Raw genomic sequence first — 14,342 nt, 5'->3', positions numbered from 1 at the left:
GGGGGGGGGGGCATGATGGAGACACGCAAAGTGATGCAGGGGCTGGGGAGGGGGGGTTGCTCTTTTCCCTCCCACACCCCCGAGAGCGGGGACTGAGAGGTGGGAGAGTCAGGGCAGGCAGAAGGACGTGCTTCTTTACCCAGCCTGTGGAACTCCCTGCCACAGGGTGTGGGGTGACATCTGGCCTGGGTGCCTTTCAGGGGGACTGGGCAGGTTTCTGGAGTAAAGTCCCTCGCAGGTGTCAAGCCGTGATGGGCATGTGCAGCCTCCTGGTTTCAGAAGCAGGCGGCCTCAGAGTGTGAAGTGCAGGGAGGGCAACCGGTGCAGGTCTCTTGCTGTCTCGTGTGCTCCCTGAGGGCCACTGTGGGATGCAGGAAGCCGGCCTAGAAGGGCCTTGGTCTGACCCAGCAGAGCTCTTCTTAGGTTCTCTGCAGCCAGTGGAGGGGGCACCAGGTGCAGGTGTCTTGCTGTCTTGTGTGCTCCCTGAGGGCCACTGAGATACAGGAAGTTGGACTAGATCGACCTTGGCCTAATTCTGGGGGGTTCTTCTTATGTTCACCCTAGCAGCCTTTCTTACCTCCCTGATGAATGCTAGTGCACTCACAACAGCTAAGGCTGTGCTTTAGTGGGCAGCCAGGTAGTGTTTTCTTTAATGCTTTAAAGCCCAATCCTATGCCTGTCTACTCAGAAGTAAGTCCCATTACAGTCAGTGGGGTTTACTCCCAGGCAAGTGTGAATAGGATTGTAGCCTTAGGGTGCAATCCTAACCCCTTATGTCAGTGCTTTCCAGTAGTAACATAAGGGCAATGCAGCTCTGAGGTAAGGGAACAAACATTCCCTTACTTTGAGGAGGCCTCCATGAGTGACACTCAACTGCAGGATGCAACACATGTCCCACTGGCATAGCTATGCCAGTGCTGGAAAGCACTGACATAAGGGTTAGGATTGCGCCCTTAGTCACTCAAAAGTTATTTCATTAGGGTGACCAGATACAAAGGGGGAAAGAGTGCCTCTACCTTTAACCCTTGTATAAAAGAGGGAATTTGGGCAGGTGCAGCTCAACATGGCAGGTTTTAAAAAGCTGCACCTGCCCAGATTCCCGCTTCTATACAATGGTTAAAGGCAGTGGTTCTCAAACTTTTACCACTGGGACCCACTTTTTAGAGTCAGGACCCACCAGAAGTGATGTCATGACTGGAAGTGACATCATCAAGCAGGAAAATTTTTAACGATCCTAGACTGCAATCCTACCCACACCAAGCAGTAAGTCCCAAGTCCCATTTACTATCATTGTTACAAGCATATATATTTATAGTAGCCTGTTAAAAGTACAGCTCTGTAACATTTCCCCAATTGCAATCACATACCATGTTAGCATCAAGTCTAATATATTAAAAATAAAATATTGAAATAAATAGGAACCCACCTAAAATTGGCTCGCAACCCACCTAGTGGGTCCCAACCCACAGTTGGAGAAACACTGGTTAAAGGTTTTCCCAAATTCCCTCTTTTATACAAGGGTTAAAGGTAGAGGCACTCTTTCCCCCTTTGTATCTGGTCACCCTAATGAAATAACTTTTGAGTGACTAAGGGCACTCTGTGGTCTTTTGTATCTGGTCACCCTATATTTAAAAATATAGGAAAGCAAGCACTGTCATTTGAATTTGGCACCTGTTCAGCATGTTTTCCAACCACACTGATGTGCATTTATTTCTCACATTGCACATAGATCCCCTGGTTGGTGGCTATACTTTGGCCTTTGAGCCTGCACTGCAGGTTAGTGTGTCTACCACAGGTGAAAATAAATGTTCTATCACAGTGAAATAAAGGATGTTAAGCAACAAAAAAACCATTCCTGAAGCATTTCCAGAATGCATTTCCAGAAGAGGTAGAGCGGGGAAGGGGGGGGGGTCAAACTTGTTTTATATAGTGGGCTAGCATTCAGCACCTGGAAATGATGTCATTAAGCAGGAAGTGATGTCATTAAGCAGGTCATGATCAGAAATAAATACTGATTTTCACTTAGGAATTCATTAGCTGAAAATGACAGAAGAGAAAATATGCAAATCCTGATCATATTTCTAATATGTGGGAGAGCCCAGGTATTATGCGGGCTGCCCTTTCAGCAGCGACACGTCAGCATAGCTCAGCAGCTGCGAGCAGCTGATGGTAGTATTGGGAGAGCCCAAGGGCCAAATAAAGAACTTCCGTGGACCACATCTGGCCCACAGGCCTTATGTTTAACACTCCTGGGGTACAAGGTTCGCATCCTTCATAGATCTTTAGAAGTCATTTCTGCTGATGTCTCAATAAATATGTGTACAATTGTGATTGTCATGCCAGTGGCTAGAATGGCAACATCAGACAAAAAGGGGAGGACACTATCTGGCATTTTACCTTTTAACAGCAGCCAGCTCTGCAGACATCAGCAAGTAAAGCACCACAGTGAAGCAACATGCATAAATAAACCATCTGCTAATCTAGTTGTCATCAAAGATACAGTTATAGGAGTAGACATTCCAAAGCTGACAGTGCAAAAAATGTAGCAGTGTTCTGTTATAGTTGGGACTTTTGCAGTAATGAAATGTCATCTAGAACAGGCATTAAGAATGTCTGTGGTATATCTAGGTATAACATTGTCCTAAGAGTCCTAGGGCATGATTTTATTGTAAACTGGAATCAGTGTTTTTTTCCTTTAAGTGACATCACTAATTGGAGACATGATGCAATTTGACTTTTCTGTGTTCTGAACTGTTTTGTGAGTTTGAGTGTGTGCAGTACTGGGCCTGCATGTTAAAGATGTAAATTTGATGCAGAGGTTGCCTGTTCTTTGTTAGTTGTACTGTAATTAACATGAGCTATGAAACATGGGGGGGGGAAATCATCCTAAAACATTCACATTTGACCTTTAAACAAACTAAAGAGCAGGACTTTGGCTCTTTGCTGAAAATTGCCCCTTTTGTAACCCTTTCCTTACCCCCGGAAATGTGAAATGGCACCCCTGAGGCCCTTACATAAAAATCCATAAAAATCAAATAAGTTTCCTCTCTGGAAAGAAAACCTCTTGCCAGTATAAACAGACATTAAAGAAAAAATCAGAAGAGGGTAATATTTGCCTGCTTTATGTGAGCACCTGGGGTTAAACTTGGCACCTGGAGGGCTACAAAACAGAATTGAAAGGTAAACTTATGATCTCATCACATCCATGTGCAATTTAATCAACTCCAGGATATACATTAGCAAAAATAAAACCTTCAATAAAACCAGTTGCAAAATTCTCATCTCCAACTGTGTTCAACCTGTACATTAATGGTCTACGAAGCAGTCATCAAGGCTAAGAATATCTCTAAATCACTTGAAACTTAATTGCCTGGTAATGCTAAGAGTAGGCAGTCCCATCCACAACCCAGGCAAGTCAAATTACTTGGATTTAACCCAACTGAGTCCCAGTTACACAATGGGATTAAATTGGTTTAAGAAATCCAAGTGTTTTGTCTTAAATGTATTATGGATCAGGCTGTTAAATTGAGTTGGCCACAATCCAGAGAACCATGTGAATAGCTTCGGCTGCCCAGTGGGGTTTTAGTCTCAAGTTTCACCAGCAGCAGCCCCCAATGTTGCATAGCAAACAACTTTTGAAACTCAGGGGAGTTTTAAAAGAAGTTTGCAATACAGCACAAGGGTTTGTTGTTTTTAGAAAGAAGTCAGAAATCTTGGTGGGTGGGCCCAAAAGTAATTCTCTGGGGGTCAAAACAGAAATGACCCAGGACATCTATGGTCAGAAATCCTGACTTAAAAAAAACAAACAAACCCAACCCACCCTTAAAAGCAGCCATGGAGGAGAAAGTGGATCTGGGCAATGGCTCTGGGGGAGAGGGCATCTAACCCTCCCCCACATTGTTTCCCTATGGAATTTGCCACCCTCACTGCCCAAAGTTATTAGCCTTCCTGGGGTTAATAGCATTACATATATAGTTATATAGGTGGTTAACAGACACAAGATTTACAAGGAATGTGACTTTCAGTGAAGGGGCTAATTACTGGTAAAATACTTGGTCCTTTATTGTGTTTATTTAACCAAGTACTGCTATAGACTAAAAAGTCTTTTTATATTGTTCATCCTCTTTTAAGTTCATATATGTTACTTAGGAGATACCAATACTACATCTCAAAGACAGACTGATGTTCAGTGTTAAGTTAAAAGTGGTTTTGTCATTATGTATTCCTTGTCTGTCCATACTCAAATCTATCTTCTTGTCAAATATGCTGTCTGTGTAACTGCTTTAAGGTAGTCAGTTTCTCACTCAGATTTGACATAACAAGGCTGCAAGCCTGACTCCATCATGGTCCAGAGGTTCTGAGCATTTTCTCTTCGGTCAGAAGAATTAATTATCTGTAAGGAAAGTATTGTGAACTGCTTTGGTACATTGCTGCTAACGGAGGTTGTAAGTAAGGTAGGTAATAAATACATTGTTCCTCACATTTGCAGGATGGAAACAATCATATCCAGGCAAATAACTGCTATTTGGGTCAGGAGTATACGCAGATGTAAGCAATTCTTCCTAACTAGTGCATCTAAAAAGTTTATTTATTTTATTCTGTAGTCCACCCCAAATTATATATTCTTATCTCTTGAGAACTAGATAGATGGAGCCAAGAGAGATTTCCCTTCATATGCATTTTATTATTTATTTATTTGAAGTATTTATGTCGTGCTTTGCTTCTCCCTGATGGGTCTCCATGAAAGAGTTTAGGTTTTAGGCAGAGATAACCCTGATTAATACTGATTGGTGGGGCTGCAGCTTAAGGGCACTCTTGCTTATTTATTAAAGATGGTTATGGTTCTGGCATATCCAGAGACAGCTTTAAGACAGCTTTTGGCTTAAACAAATGCCCAATTATTCCCAATTGGGCCCCGCACTAGGGTAATCAACTCTGGTTTTGTCAAATGTATTGCACTATTATGGAACTTTGTAAGCCATCTTGGGCATTTTCTTCAGCATGGGAAAGGCGGGATATAAATTTTTCAAAGAAATAAAAGAAATAAAAATAAAATACAACAATATATTGCAACAGACATTTTGAAGTTTTTTAAACAAAAAATAAAATTAGTACTTTTACTAAATAATTTCACATTTACTAAAACTAGTGGCTTTGTAACTATTTACATTTCAGAAGTAATCATGTATTTGTTTACTTGTAGGCTTACATGCATACAATTTTATATCAGAATGTTCTTAGATCCATTTGGTCCATTAACTCACATGCACTTGTTAAGCGCACATTTTGAATGCGTTCCATTCTACCATAGAGATACAAAATCTATAATAAATTTTATTTATATCTGTAAGATTCTACTGCAAACTCTGGGGCACTGCAAAAAATGTTTCTAGTTGGGCTCTTAAGGCCGGCCCTGGGCATATCATAAAGAGTGGCAAAAAGATTAAAGATGGCATCTTTTAACAAAGAATTCTTTTGTTTACTGCATTTGAAATTATCCTATCCGTCAACATCTAAAAAGATACAACTAACATTTTTAATTATATGCAAATTTAAATCAATTAATCAGTTAACAGTATTAATAAGCTGACAGCCTACTCTGAATTTTGCAAGAATAACAGTTCTCTGCATTGCACAAACCATCAGAAAGTTGATTGTTGATCCTACTGACTGTGTAAATTGCTCTTCCCTATCCTTGGGTCCAGGGCCTAGGAGAGGGGAGTAAAGGGGGTAATTTGTACCCGGGCCCAGGGTCAAAAAGAGGGACCAGGAGCCAAAGGAGGAGGCCCAGAAATGTCCTGGGATCTTACATTTTTCTATCTACTCAGACTTGTTGCTCACACAGGTTACTGGTGACACTACCATGAGCATGCAGCTGCAGTTATGGCAGGCCATATATGCTGGGCAGAGGAATGCATACATGACACTCCTTAACACAGTGTCAGATCTGTGAGGAAACTGACTGCTACAGTAACTCTTTGGCTTGTGGTTCTGCTTACCATGAAGGTGTGTATAGGAGCTCAGGGACACAGCTGTGGGGCTACAAGTGCTGCAGAAGTATGCTTTGGTGCTATCAGGATACTTTCCATTCTAGCGTGAGCCAAAATGTGATTATGCTAATTTTCTGCATGATTTTCTTTATTTAAAATTTTTTGGAGCAACTTAGGAGTGTGTTTGGTTTTCCATATTACCATACCTAGCTGCTGATGATGTTCACACGGGTGGGTAGACCTGGGCTCGAAAGTCTTTTCCAGTTGTTCCCCCCCACCCTGTTTTGCCCCTCCCTGCCCCCATTCTGCTCGTTCATAGCACCCTGTCCCGCTTTATTTCACCCATCCCCCTTTGGAAAAGGGCCCAAAAGAAACTTTGTACCCCCTGATAAAATTCCTCTCAGAGACCCTGCTTGGGTCAGACCAGCGCCTCTAATGCCTGCTTTTAACTTGTGGGCACTAATTATGCTTTTAAAAATGAGGCTTCATATGTGAATCTGCAAGACTGCTCAGTCTTTGTTCTTCCAAAAGTTCCATGGTCTCTGCACATAGACTATTCTTGTGTACGTGGGTGAAGGAAGAATGAAGAAATGTACATTTGATGTGCAGAGTGGAGGCAGGTGGGAAGGTTACGTATGGTTACATACAATGCATAGTTAGCTTATGTAAATTACAGACACAGGATATAACCACTAACTTAGATGGCTTCTAAAAAGGGTTAGGCAAATTAATGAGGCTGTGTTCATTACCCATGATAGCTAAATGGAACACTCCATGCCCAGAGGCACAGTATTCCTCTGAGTGCCAGATGCCGAGGACCGACAACATGGGGGAGGTCTGTTGCCTTCATGCCCTACATGGGAGCTTCAGAGAGACATCTGGCTGGACACTGGGAAACAGAATTCTATTGGAGTAAATGACCCTTGGTGTGATCCCACCTGGCTCTTCTTAAATTCTTGTGTTAGGACAGGGGTCTTCAATCTTTTCAGTCAGAGGGCTGCATCAAATATCTGGCATAGTGTCAAGGGCTGGGAAAAAAATTTAAATGTAAGATTTAAATAAATACATTAGAGATGAAACTTAGATGAGAACTTAGATTTATTCATACAACTGAATAAATGGGTTCAGATTTCCAGGATTTCTCCAAGCACTAACACACACCACAGAAATAAAGCACACACTCAAATGAACCCCCATTCCCCCACCTCCCAAGCAGTTTACTTAAATATACAGGAGTAAATAGCTCAGAATCAGCACATCATAGGAAACACCCAGAGCATGTTCTGAGGGCCGGGGAGCCCCCCCCCCCCATCCTCAGGAAGCCTTCTAAAGCCTTCAAAGAACACAAAAAGTTACTTTCAGTTTTTTTGAAAAACCATGAAGTGATGTTTTTAGGCCTTTAGAAGGCATTCTGAGGGCTGGGGATGTTGTGTGCAGCTCCAGTTATGTTAGGTTGAGTGGGCCAGAGGCTCTCGGGGGACCAGAGGCTGGTTGGAGACCAGATAGAGACTTGCCACAGACCACTTCTGGGCCCCTGGGCCAGGGTTTGGAGACCCCTGTGTTAGGAGGTAGCAAGGTGAAGCAAATAGGGTCAGAGACAACGGATGGGTGAAATCTACAGCATTCAGTCCAATAAAATGAATCTGATTTTACCAGTGGGTCATAGGAATCTTACGACTTTAAAGAACGGCTTCTGGATCAAACAGGCCAACCAAGGCATAAACAAAAGTGATATTTTCATCAGTGCATGCGGATATCAAATTGGTATTTTTACAGTGAAGGTGAGGAAGATAACTGAAAAACTGATATATTTTTCTGTGGTCTTGACACTATAGCACTTTCAGTGTACAATGTGGTTTACAATCTTTATTGGTTAATTCTCACAACAATCCTGTGATGTCAATGTACTGCTCCTTTCTCCAGTTACTGGGGACAGGAAGAGTAAAGGGTTGTTGGTGCATCATCCAAGGAGCTAGGAATTACCTTCTGTCAGCATCAGCAATTTGGAGGATAGTCTTCTTCAGCAGCTCAAGCTACAACAATTGCTGGAACTGGATCCACCTCCTCTTTCTAAAGGAGAGAATCGGAGTGAAAAGGTGTTTGTCCATTCTCATTGCTCAAGGTCCAAGGAATACAAAAACCTTGGGAAAAAAGACATTTAAACTACTTATCTTCAAACTAGGAAGGAATTTTCCTATTCTAACCATGGTGAAGCTGTATAAGGAGAGGTGCCTGTTGTTTTTTCAACCCATATGAGCAAAAGTTAAAACTTGTGCTTTAGAAAGGACTTTTTAAAAATATTCTGATGACAGCTCTGTGTTGTCAAAACATGTAGTAAAAATGAGGTAAAGCATCCTTTGATGTCATGGCTGATATGAAGCTTTCCCTTTTGATGATTAACCCTAAAGCACCTTTTCATTATACAAAATGCTTAGTAATTCTTTTATTTCCCATACAGTTGTCATTCTGATGAGTGACAGAGCCAGTTTTCACAATCAAGAAATGATGGTTAGTTTGGACTGGGAACATGGTCTCAAACTTGCCAAGACGATCACACTCACCCTAATCCCCCTGCTTGAATGCTGTTGATATCCAGATTTGTTTAAACCATGGTGCAATGGCTTGTTTGAAGCTGGGAACTGTGATTGAATGCTGGTTTCACAACCTGGTTTGTGAACCAGAGTTCAACCACAATTCCCAGCATTGAGCCAGTCATGTAACTGCAGTTTTAAACAGAGAAGGATATATTCAGTTATCAGAGGATAGGAAGGGGAGGAGGGAGCATGTGGTCTTGGCAGGCTTCAGGCCACATTCCCAATTCAAATTAACTACAGTTTGTTGATCATGTGAAGCAGCCCAGAATGTTTGCTCAGGGCCACCCAGTGGCTTTGTAGCCAAGTAGGGATATGGATGATAATGGCTAATTTGCTCTCCATTATACCACAGTGTTCCTTCTACTAATGTGACACAAATACATGAGGAAAATATTCTGCTAGAAATTACTGAAGTATGTTATAGGTGTGGTGAATTTGGGCAGAACCAGTATACTTGATTTCCACAACATTCACACTGTTTTTCTGCAGTTTGGTAGTCTTATATATGGTAACCATAGAAATAAGGGACAACGATTGCCTTTTAATTTAAAAAAAAGTGTAGGAGAAATTTGACAATATTTTCGTTGCTGGACCACCATCTCAGTTCTTGTTCAAAGTAAAGCTGCCAATGAAGTCTGTTTGAGGTTGCTTAACTTTCCATTAGAAGGCTGTTTTCAGTTGCTTATATCTTTGTTCAATTATAGCACAAAAGCTTTGCAATCACCAGGGTTTCCCTCAAGCTGAAGGTTTCTTTTTTCTTTTCTTTTTTAAAGTTTCAGTTATAATAGTAAGGTTTATGAGAATGAAAGGCCTGAGGCATGAAATGCACATTTTGTATTAAAAACAACAACAAAAACAATGGAACCCAGTTCTTCCAACTCTTTCATTGAGAAATTCCAGCACCTCTGTGCTTCGGAGCCAGAACTTGAAATTTGGCAGCGGAGAGGTTGCACTTTGGTTTTAGGCAGAAGCCTTGCTTTTGTCGGCCTCGGGAAAATCTGCCCACATTTGGCCAGATTGGAAGTCTCCAAAACATTGCAGCTTATGCATGCTTAGCAGAGGCTTTTAAGAACTTGGCAAGTAAAGTTGCCAAGTTGTCTGCGCCGCGAGTGCGCCAGCAATCAGATGGGAAGTCTGAGGGGAATCTACAGAACTGCATCTCCTGGCCAGCAGATGGTGCTCAGAAGCTGACAAGCAGAAACATTTGGTGATTGCAGGATGCCCCCTGCTGGCCACAGGAGGAGAGATGAAGCGAGTGTGCAGTGAAGAGCAATGGGGAGAAGACAGCTGTGGCAGAACTTTATATTAAAGTTTATGATGCATTGTCTAATACTGGAAAGCTGTCTTCTATCAGCATAACTCCATCTCTTCTTTGCATCCCTTTATTGTCAGCCCCACTGCTGCTGTGTGATTAAAATGTTGTATACCAAATTTGTGTCTCACCTGGGCAATCTCTCTCACTCTCCCTGTCAACACTCTCCCACCCATCTGCAATACGGGGATAAGTTATCTCTCTTACAGGATTGTTGAAAGGATGGAGATGTCAGGTGTCTTAAACACTTGCAAAGGCCTCTCTCTGTATGTGCTAAATATTATTATATGGTCAGATGACAGAGAAACTGCCTTAGCAATTTGTACTGCTACAGAAGTGAAGTCGCATCTGAAATTTGAGTGGCAAAAAGATGGGTGTACAAAGTGATTGCATCACCATGCAAATTTGTTTCACAAGTCCTGCTGTTAATCATTGGTATGATTGGCCAAGTTTGGCCATATTAATGGTGCAATGGTTTATAACTGTTGCATTGGACCTGTATTACTTTCATGGGTCTGCTGCTGCCACTCAAAGAATATTACTACAGCTACTCCTCTGAGGCAAGGGTTCTAATGTTGGTTACCAGTTGTTCTTGTATTCAACAACTGAAGATTTTGGTGGATATTCTCTGCTCATTATAAACAGTAACTAGATTAAAATCTGAATTGTCTTCAAGAAAGATCAAGTCACATAGGCATGAATAAGAGGAATTATATTAATACAGGCATTATTTCTTCTTCCAGAGGTACAAGTTAGTACGATACCAACATATATTTCCCTAATGTCATTATGTAAGTCACTATAACATATGAACTGAGACTGCTAGAATAAACTCATCTTCAGTGTTGGATTTATTATGTTCATAGGATGAAGGAAGAGAGAGCAAAACCACTGGTAGGCATGGGAAGATGGAGGGGAATGGATCAAAAAAGTTCTGCAAGTACCAAAAACGTTCTCTTCAAGAATGTTCAAGAAAACGCTCAGTTCCCAATATCTGATGAAACCTCTGAGAAACCAAAGAAGTTCCTATATATGTAGATATTGCACAGAGTTAATTTATATGACTAATTGGGCATTTCTGTAGGCTGAGTAAATCCACACGGCATTGAACATATGTTTTAGTGGTCGTAAAATCAAACAAACAAAAAAAGGACTGGAATTGCTTGAAAGTATACTCATAATGCTTTGGTCAGACCTACAATCTTCTCTCCATGACTGAGCTCAGAGAAATTCAGTTCTGGCAGTTTCCTGCAAAAGCCAGCTGTTTACAGTGCTGATTGCTTAGTGTCCATGCTGTCGCCAAGAAACCTGCCCTTCTACCCTTAGCACATCTGCAAGTTACACTGCTGCAAAGGTTAGTGAGGATTGGGCCATAACAGTGCAGCACAATTTTGGCAGGTTTACTCAGAAGTTAGTCCTCTTGTGTTCAATGAGGCTTACACTCAAGCGTTTGTAGGATTGCACTGTAAATCACTGTAAATCTAGTGTTGAAATAGAAACATCTATCTTGTCCTGTGTTAAAGTGGAGGAAAAACAAACCATGCCAATACCTAACCTTTCATTTGGTAATGGTAAGCCACACCATTGTCCCATTGAGCTCAGTATTGTTTCCTCTGATTGACAGTGACCCTGCTGGATTTCAGACTGTGAGTCTTTCCCAGTTGTACCTGGAGATGCCAGGGAATGGACCTACATATGAAACCTTCTACATATGAAACATGTGCTATATACTACTGAACTATGGACAAGTCACCTCATTCTCAAGCGCACACCTCAAGGGAATGGGTGGTGCAGGAGTACTACATGGTCAGATGTGCAGAACCATGTTTCGTAACCTTTCTAAGTCAGTCTCTCCTAAACATATGTTCCCTTTCACCCCAAGCAAGCATCAACCATCAGTTCAGTGGATGAACGTGCAGAGATCCTTGTGAAAAAGCTATGTATTTGGGGCTGTGTAGAAGAATCTACCAAGTGGAATAAAAGACCCCTACTCCATCCAGTTCACTTGCCTGGCTCTAGTTCACTCAGTCACCCATCAAGTCCAGCTTGGGATGTGGCAAGTAAAAAAGGTGCACATACTGCCACATGAAGGGTTAGTACATTGCTTACTCCCCCAAAGCTCAGCATCTCATGTCCCTCCCTCAGGTTCTTACATACACAAATCATAAGGAGGGCACCTCAAATTCCATTAGTACTTTGATCCTTCTAAATCATACCTAATTGAGACACTGGGAAGATAAGAGATATTGCCTGGTAAAGAGGCTAGAAGGAGGGGTGATGTAGGACACCCTGAGGGGAAATGAGTAATTCTCTAGTCAGTGCAGCATTTAATGGTTTCAGTAAACAAAGCCTGGGGCTACAAAATGAATGATGATGATAGCATGAAAGAGGGAAAACTGAAGTGCTTCAAATGAAGCTCCTTTCTCCTCAGATAGCCTTTGGTTAAAAAACACTACCACATTTAAAAATAAAAAAAGTCTTTCCTAAACTTGTTCACTTCAGTGCCTCTTCTTTTTTCATACATCACTGGACTTTTTCTGCCTTGATTTCTTAGGGCCCAGTCCTATCCAACTTTCCAGCGCCAATGCAGCTGCAATGCAGCCCAAAGGAAATTGTTCCGTTACCTTGTGAAGGCCTCCATGACCACTTCCCCACTGCAGGATGAAGTGCAAATCTCATTGGCATAGCTGCATCAGCACTGGAAGGTTGGATATGATTGGGCCCTTAGGGCGCAATCCTAACCAACTTTCCAGCACTGACTTAGCTGTGCCAATGTGGCATGCACTGCATCCTGTAGTGGGAAGGCAGACAAGGGGACCTCCTCAAGGGAAGGGCATGTTTGTTACCTTAGCTTGAACCTGCATTGCAGCTAGGTCAGTGCTGGAAAGTTGGTTAGGATTGTGCCCTTAGTTTCTTTAAGCTGCAATCTTAGACACATTTTCCTGGGATAAAGCACAATACAACACTTACTTCTGAGTAGACATGCACAGGACTTCATTGTTAAACAACCAAGATCTCTCCAACTTTAATTTTTAAAAAAATGTGCACAACGTTCTTGTTATTTGAAAAGTTTCTGATTTTCTGCAGAGAGAAAAAACCCACAGAAAACAATATATTCTTAAATCTTGCTCATTTAGAAGTGAGTTGCATTTCTACCAGTTCAATAAATGCTATGTAGTAGATGATGTGGAATGTATTTAAAATAATTTTTTATGATTGTTTTTATGCTGCTGCTTGTTGTCTTACAGCCCAATTTTCCAATGCTGGTGCAACTGTGCCAATGGGGCATGCACTGCATCTTGTGGTGGGGCAGCAGTCACAGAGGCCTCCTTAAAGTATGGGAACATTTGTTCCCTTACCTTGGGGCTGCATTGCGTCTGCACCAGTGCTGGAAAATTGGATAGGATTGGGCCCTCAGTTGATTTTATAGCATTACCAATTTTGTGTGATTTTATTATTATCTGTGTTTTTATTGTACTTGTATATCTTTTTAATTCTGTATTTCATATTTATTGTATTGTAAGCTGCCTTGAGCACCTTTTTTGGAAGCGGGAGTGAAGTCTTTTGCCATCCAGCAGAGCTATGCAGCTCACACAGAACTGCTTCAGTCACCTGTGTCAGTTCCAACGTGGCCAAAAGTGACAACATGGCTGGGTGCCATGGAGCCACCAGGAGACAAAGGCAGCTGGCTGGATCAGCTGATTGGGAGGTGTGGAACCAGCAAGGGTGGCTGGGAGGGAGCTGGAGGGGCAGGGAGAGGAAAGGGAAGAGGAGATGACAAACAAGGCAAGCAATAGCTAAGTGAATGGGAAGTGGGAAGACAAAGATGGAGCCAAAGAGAGGAAGCCCAGGCAGATTAGAGAGAGGTACCAGCAGGGGAAGAGGGGGAAAGGGAATACAACCAGAGGAAGATGCAGAGGGACCGGGGTGGGGGCTGAGGAAAAGTAGGGTCTAAGGCTGAAGAAGGGGCAGAAGAAATAGAGGAGGAAGGGCTGAAGATGCACATGGCAGGACAAGGGAGCAGGCAGGCAAGGCCCTGCTGGCCACAAACACAGGCAACTGGCTCCCTTTCAGCAGAGAAGCAGACTGACTGCCAGTCTCAGGTGTTCCCAGGTCTATCCATTCCAGTTTGAAGGGACTGCCCCACTGGCCCCAGCCATTCCTTCCTGGCAACCTCTATCCTTTGAGGCAAAGAAATTTTGTGTGAGCAGCCACCCTCAGTAACAGAATCTAGGGATCCCAGGACTTGGGTCTGCTTGTTGACTTGGGGTGCAAGTCAGCCTGTAACAAATGGCTGTATGCAGCATATCACAGCACAGTGTGTTCTCTTGGGCAGGGATGGACCCTAATTTGCTTATCCCACTCCCTTTAATAGTGAGTTCTCCCTGAAGGCAGAGGTCAAGGAGACAGCGAGCCCTATGGGGGGTGGAAGGTGCCATAGAAATT

At 42.5% G+C, this 14,342-nt stretch overlaps 1 protein-coding gene across 1 annotated transcript in view; it reads left to right on the top strand.

Annotated features, from left to right (window-relative positions):
• CLCF1 (cardiotrophin like cytokine factor 1) overlaps nt 1–14,342 on the top strand; it is a 71,172-nt gene that overhangs the window by 759 nt on the left and 56,071 nt on the right. The window lies entirely within an intron of this gene.

This window comes from Tiliqua scincoides, chromosome 1 (genome assembly GCF_035046505.1).
Source record: "Tiliqua scincoides isolate rTilSci1 chromosome 1, rTilSci1.hap2, whole genome shotgun sequence".
Lineage (NCBI taxonomy): Eukaryota > Metazoa > Chordata > Lepidosauria > Squamata > Scincidae > Tiliqua > Tiliqua scincoides.
This window is presented reverse-complemented; position numbering and strand designations above follow the sequence as displayed.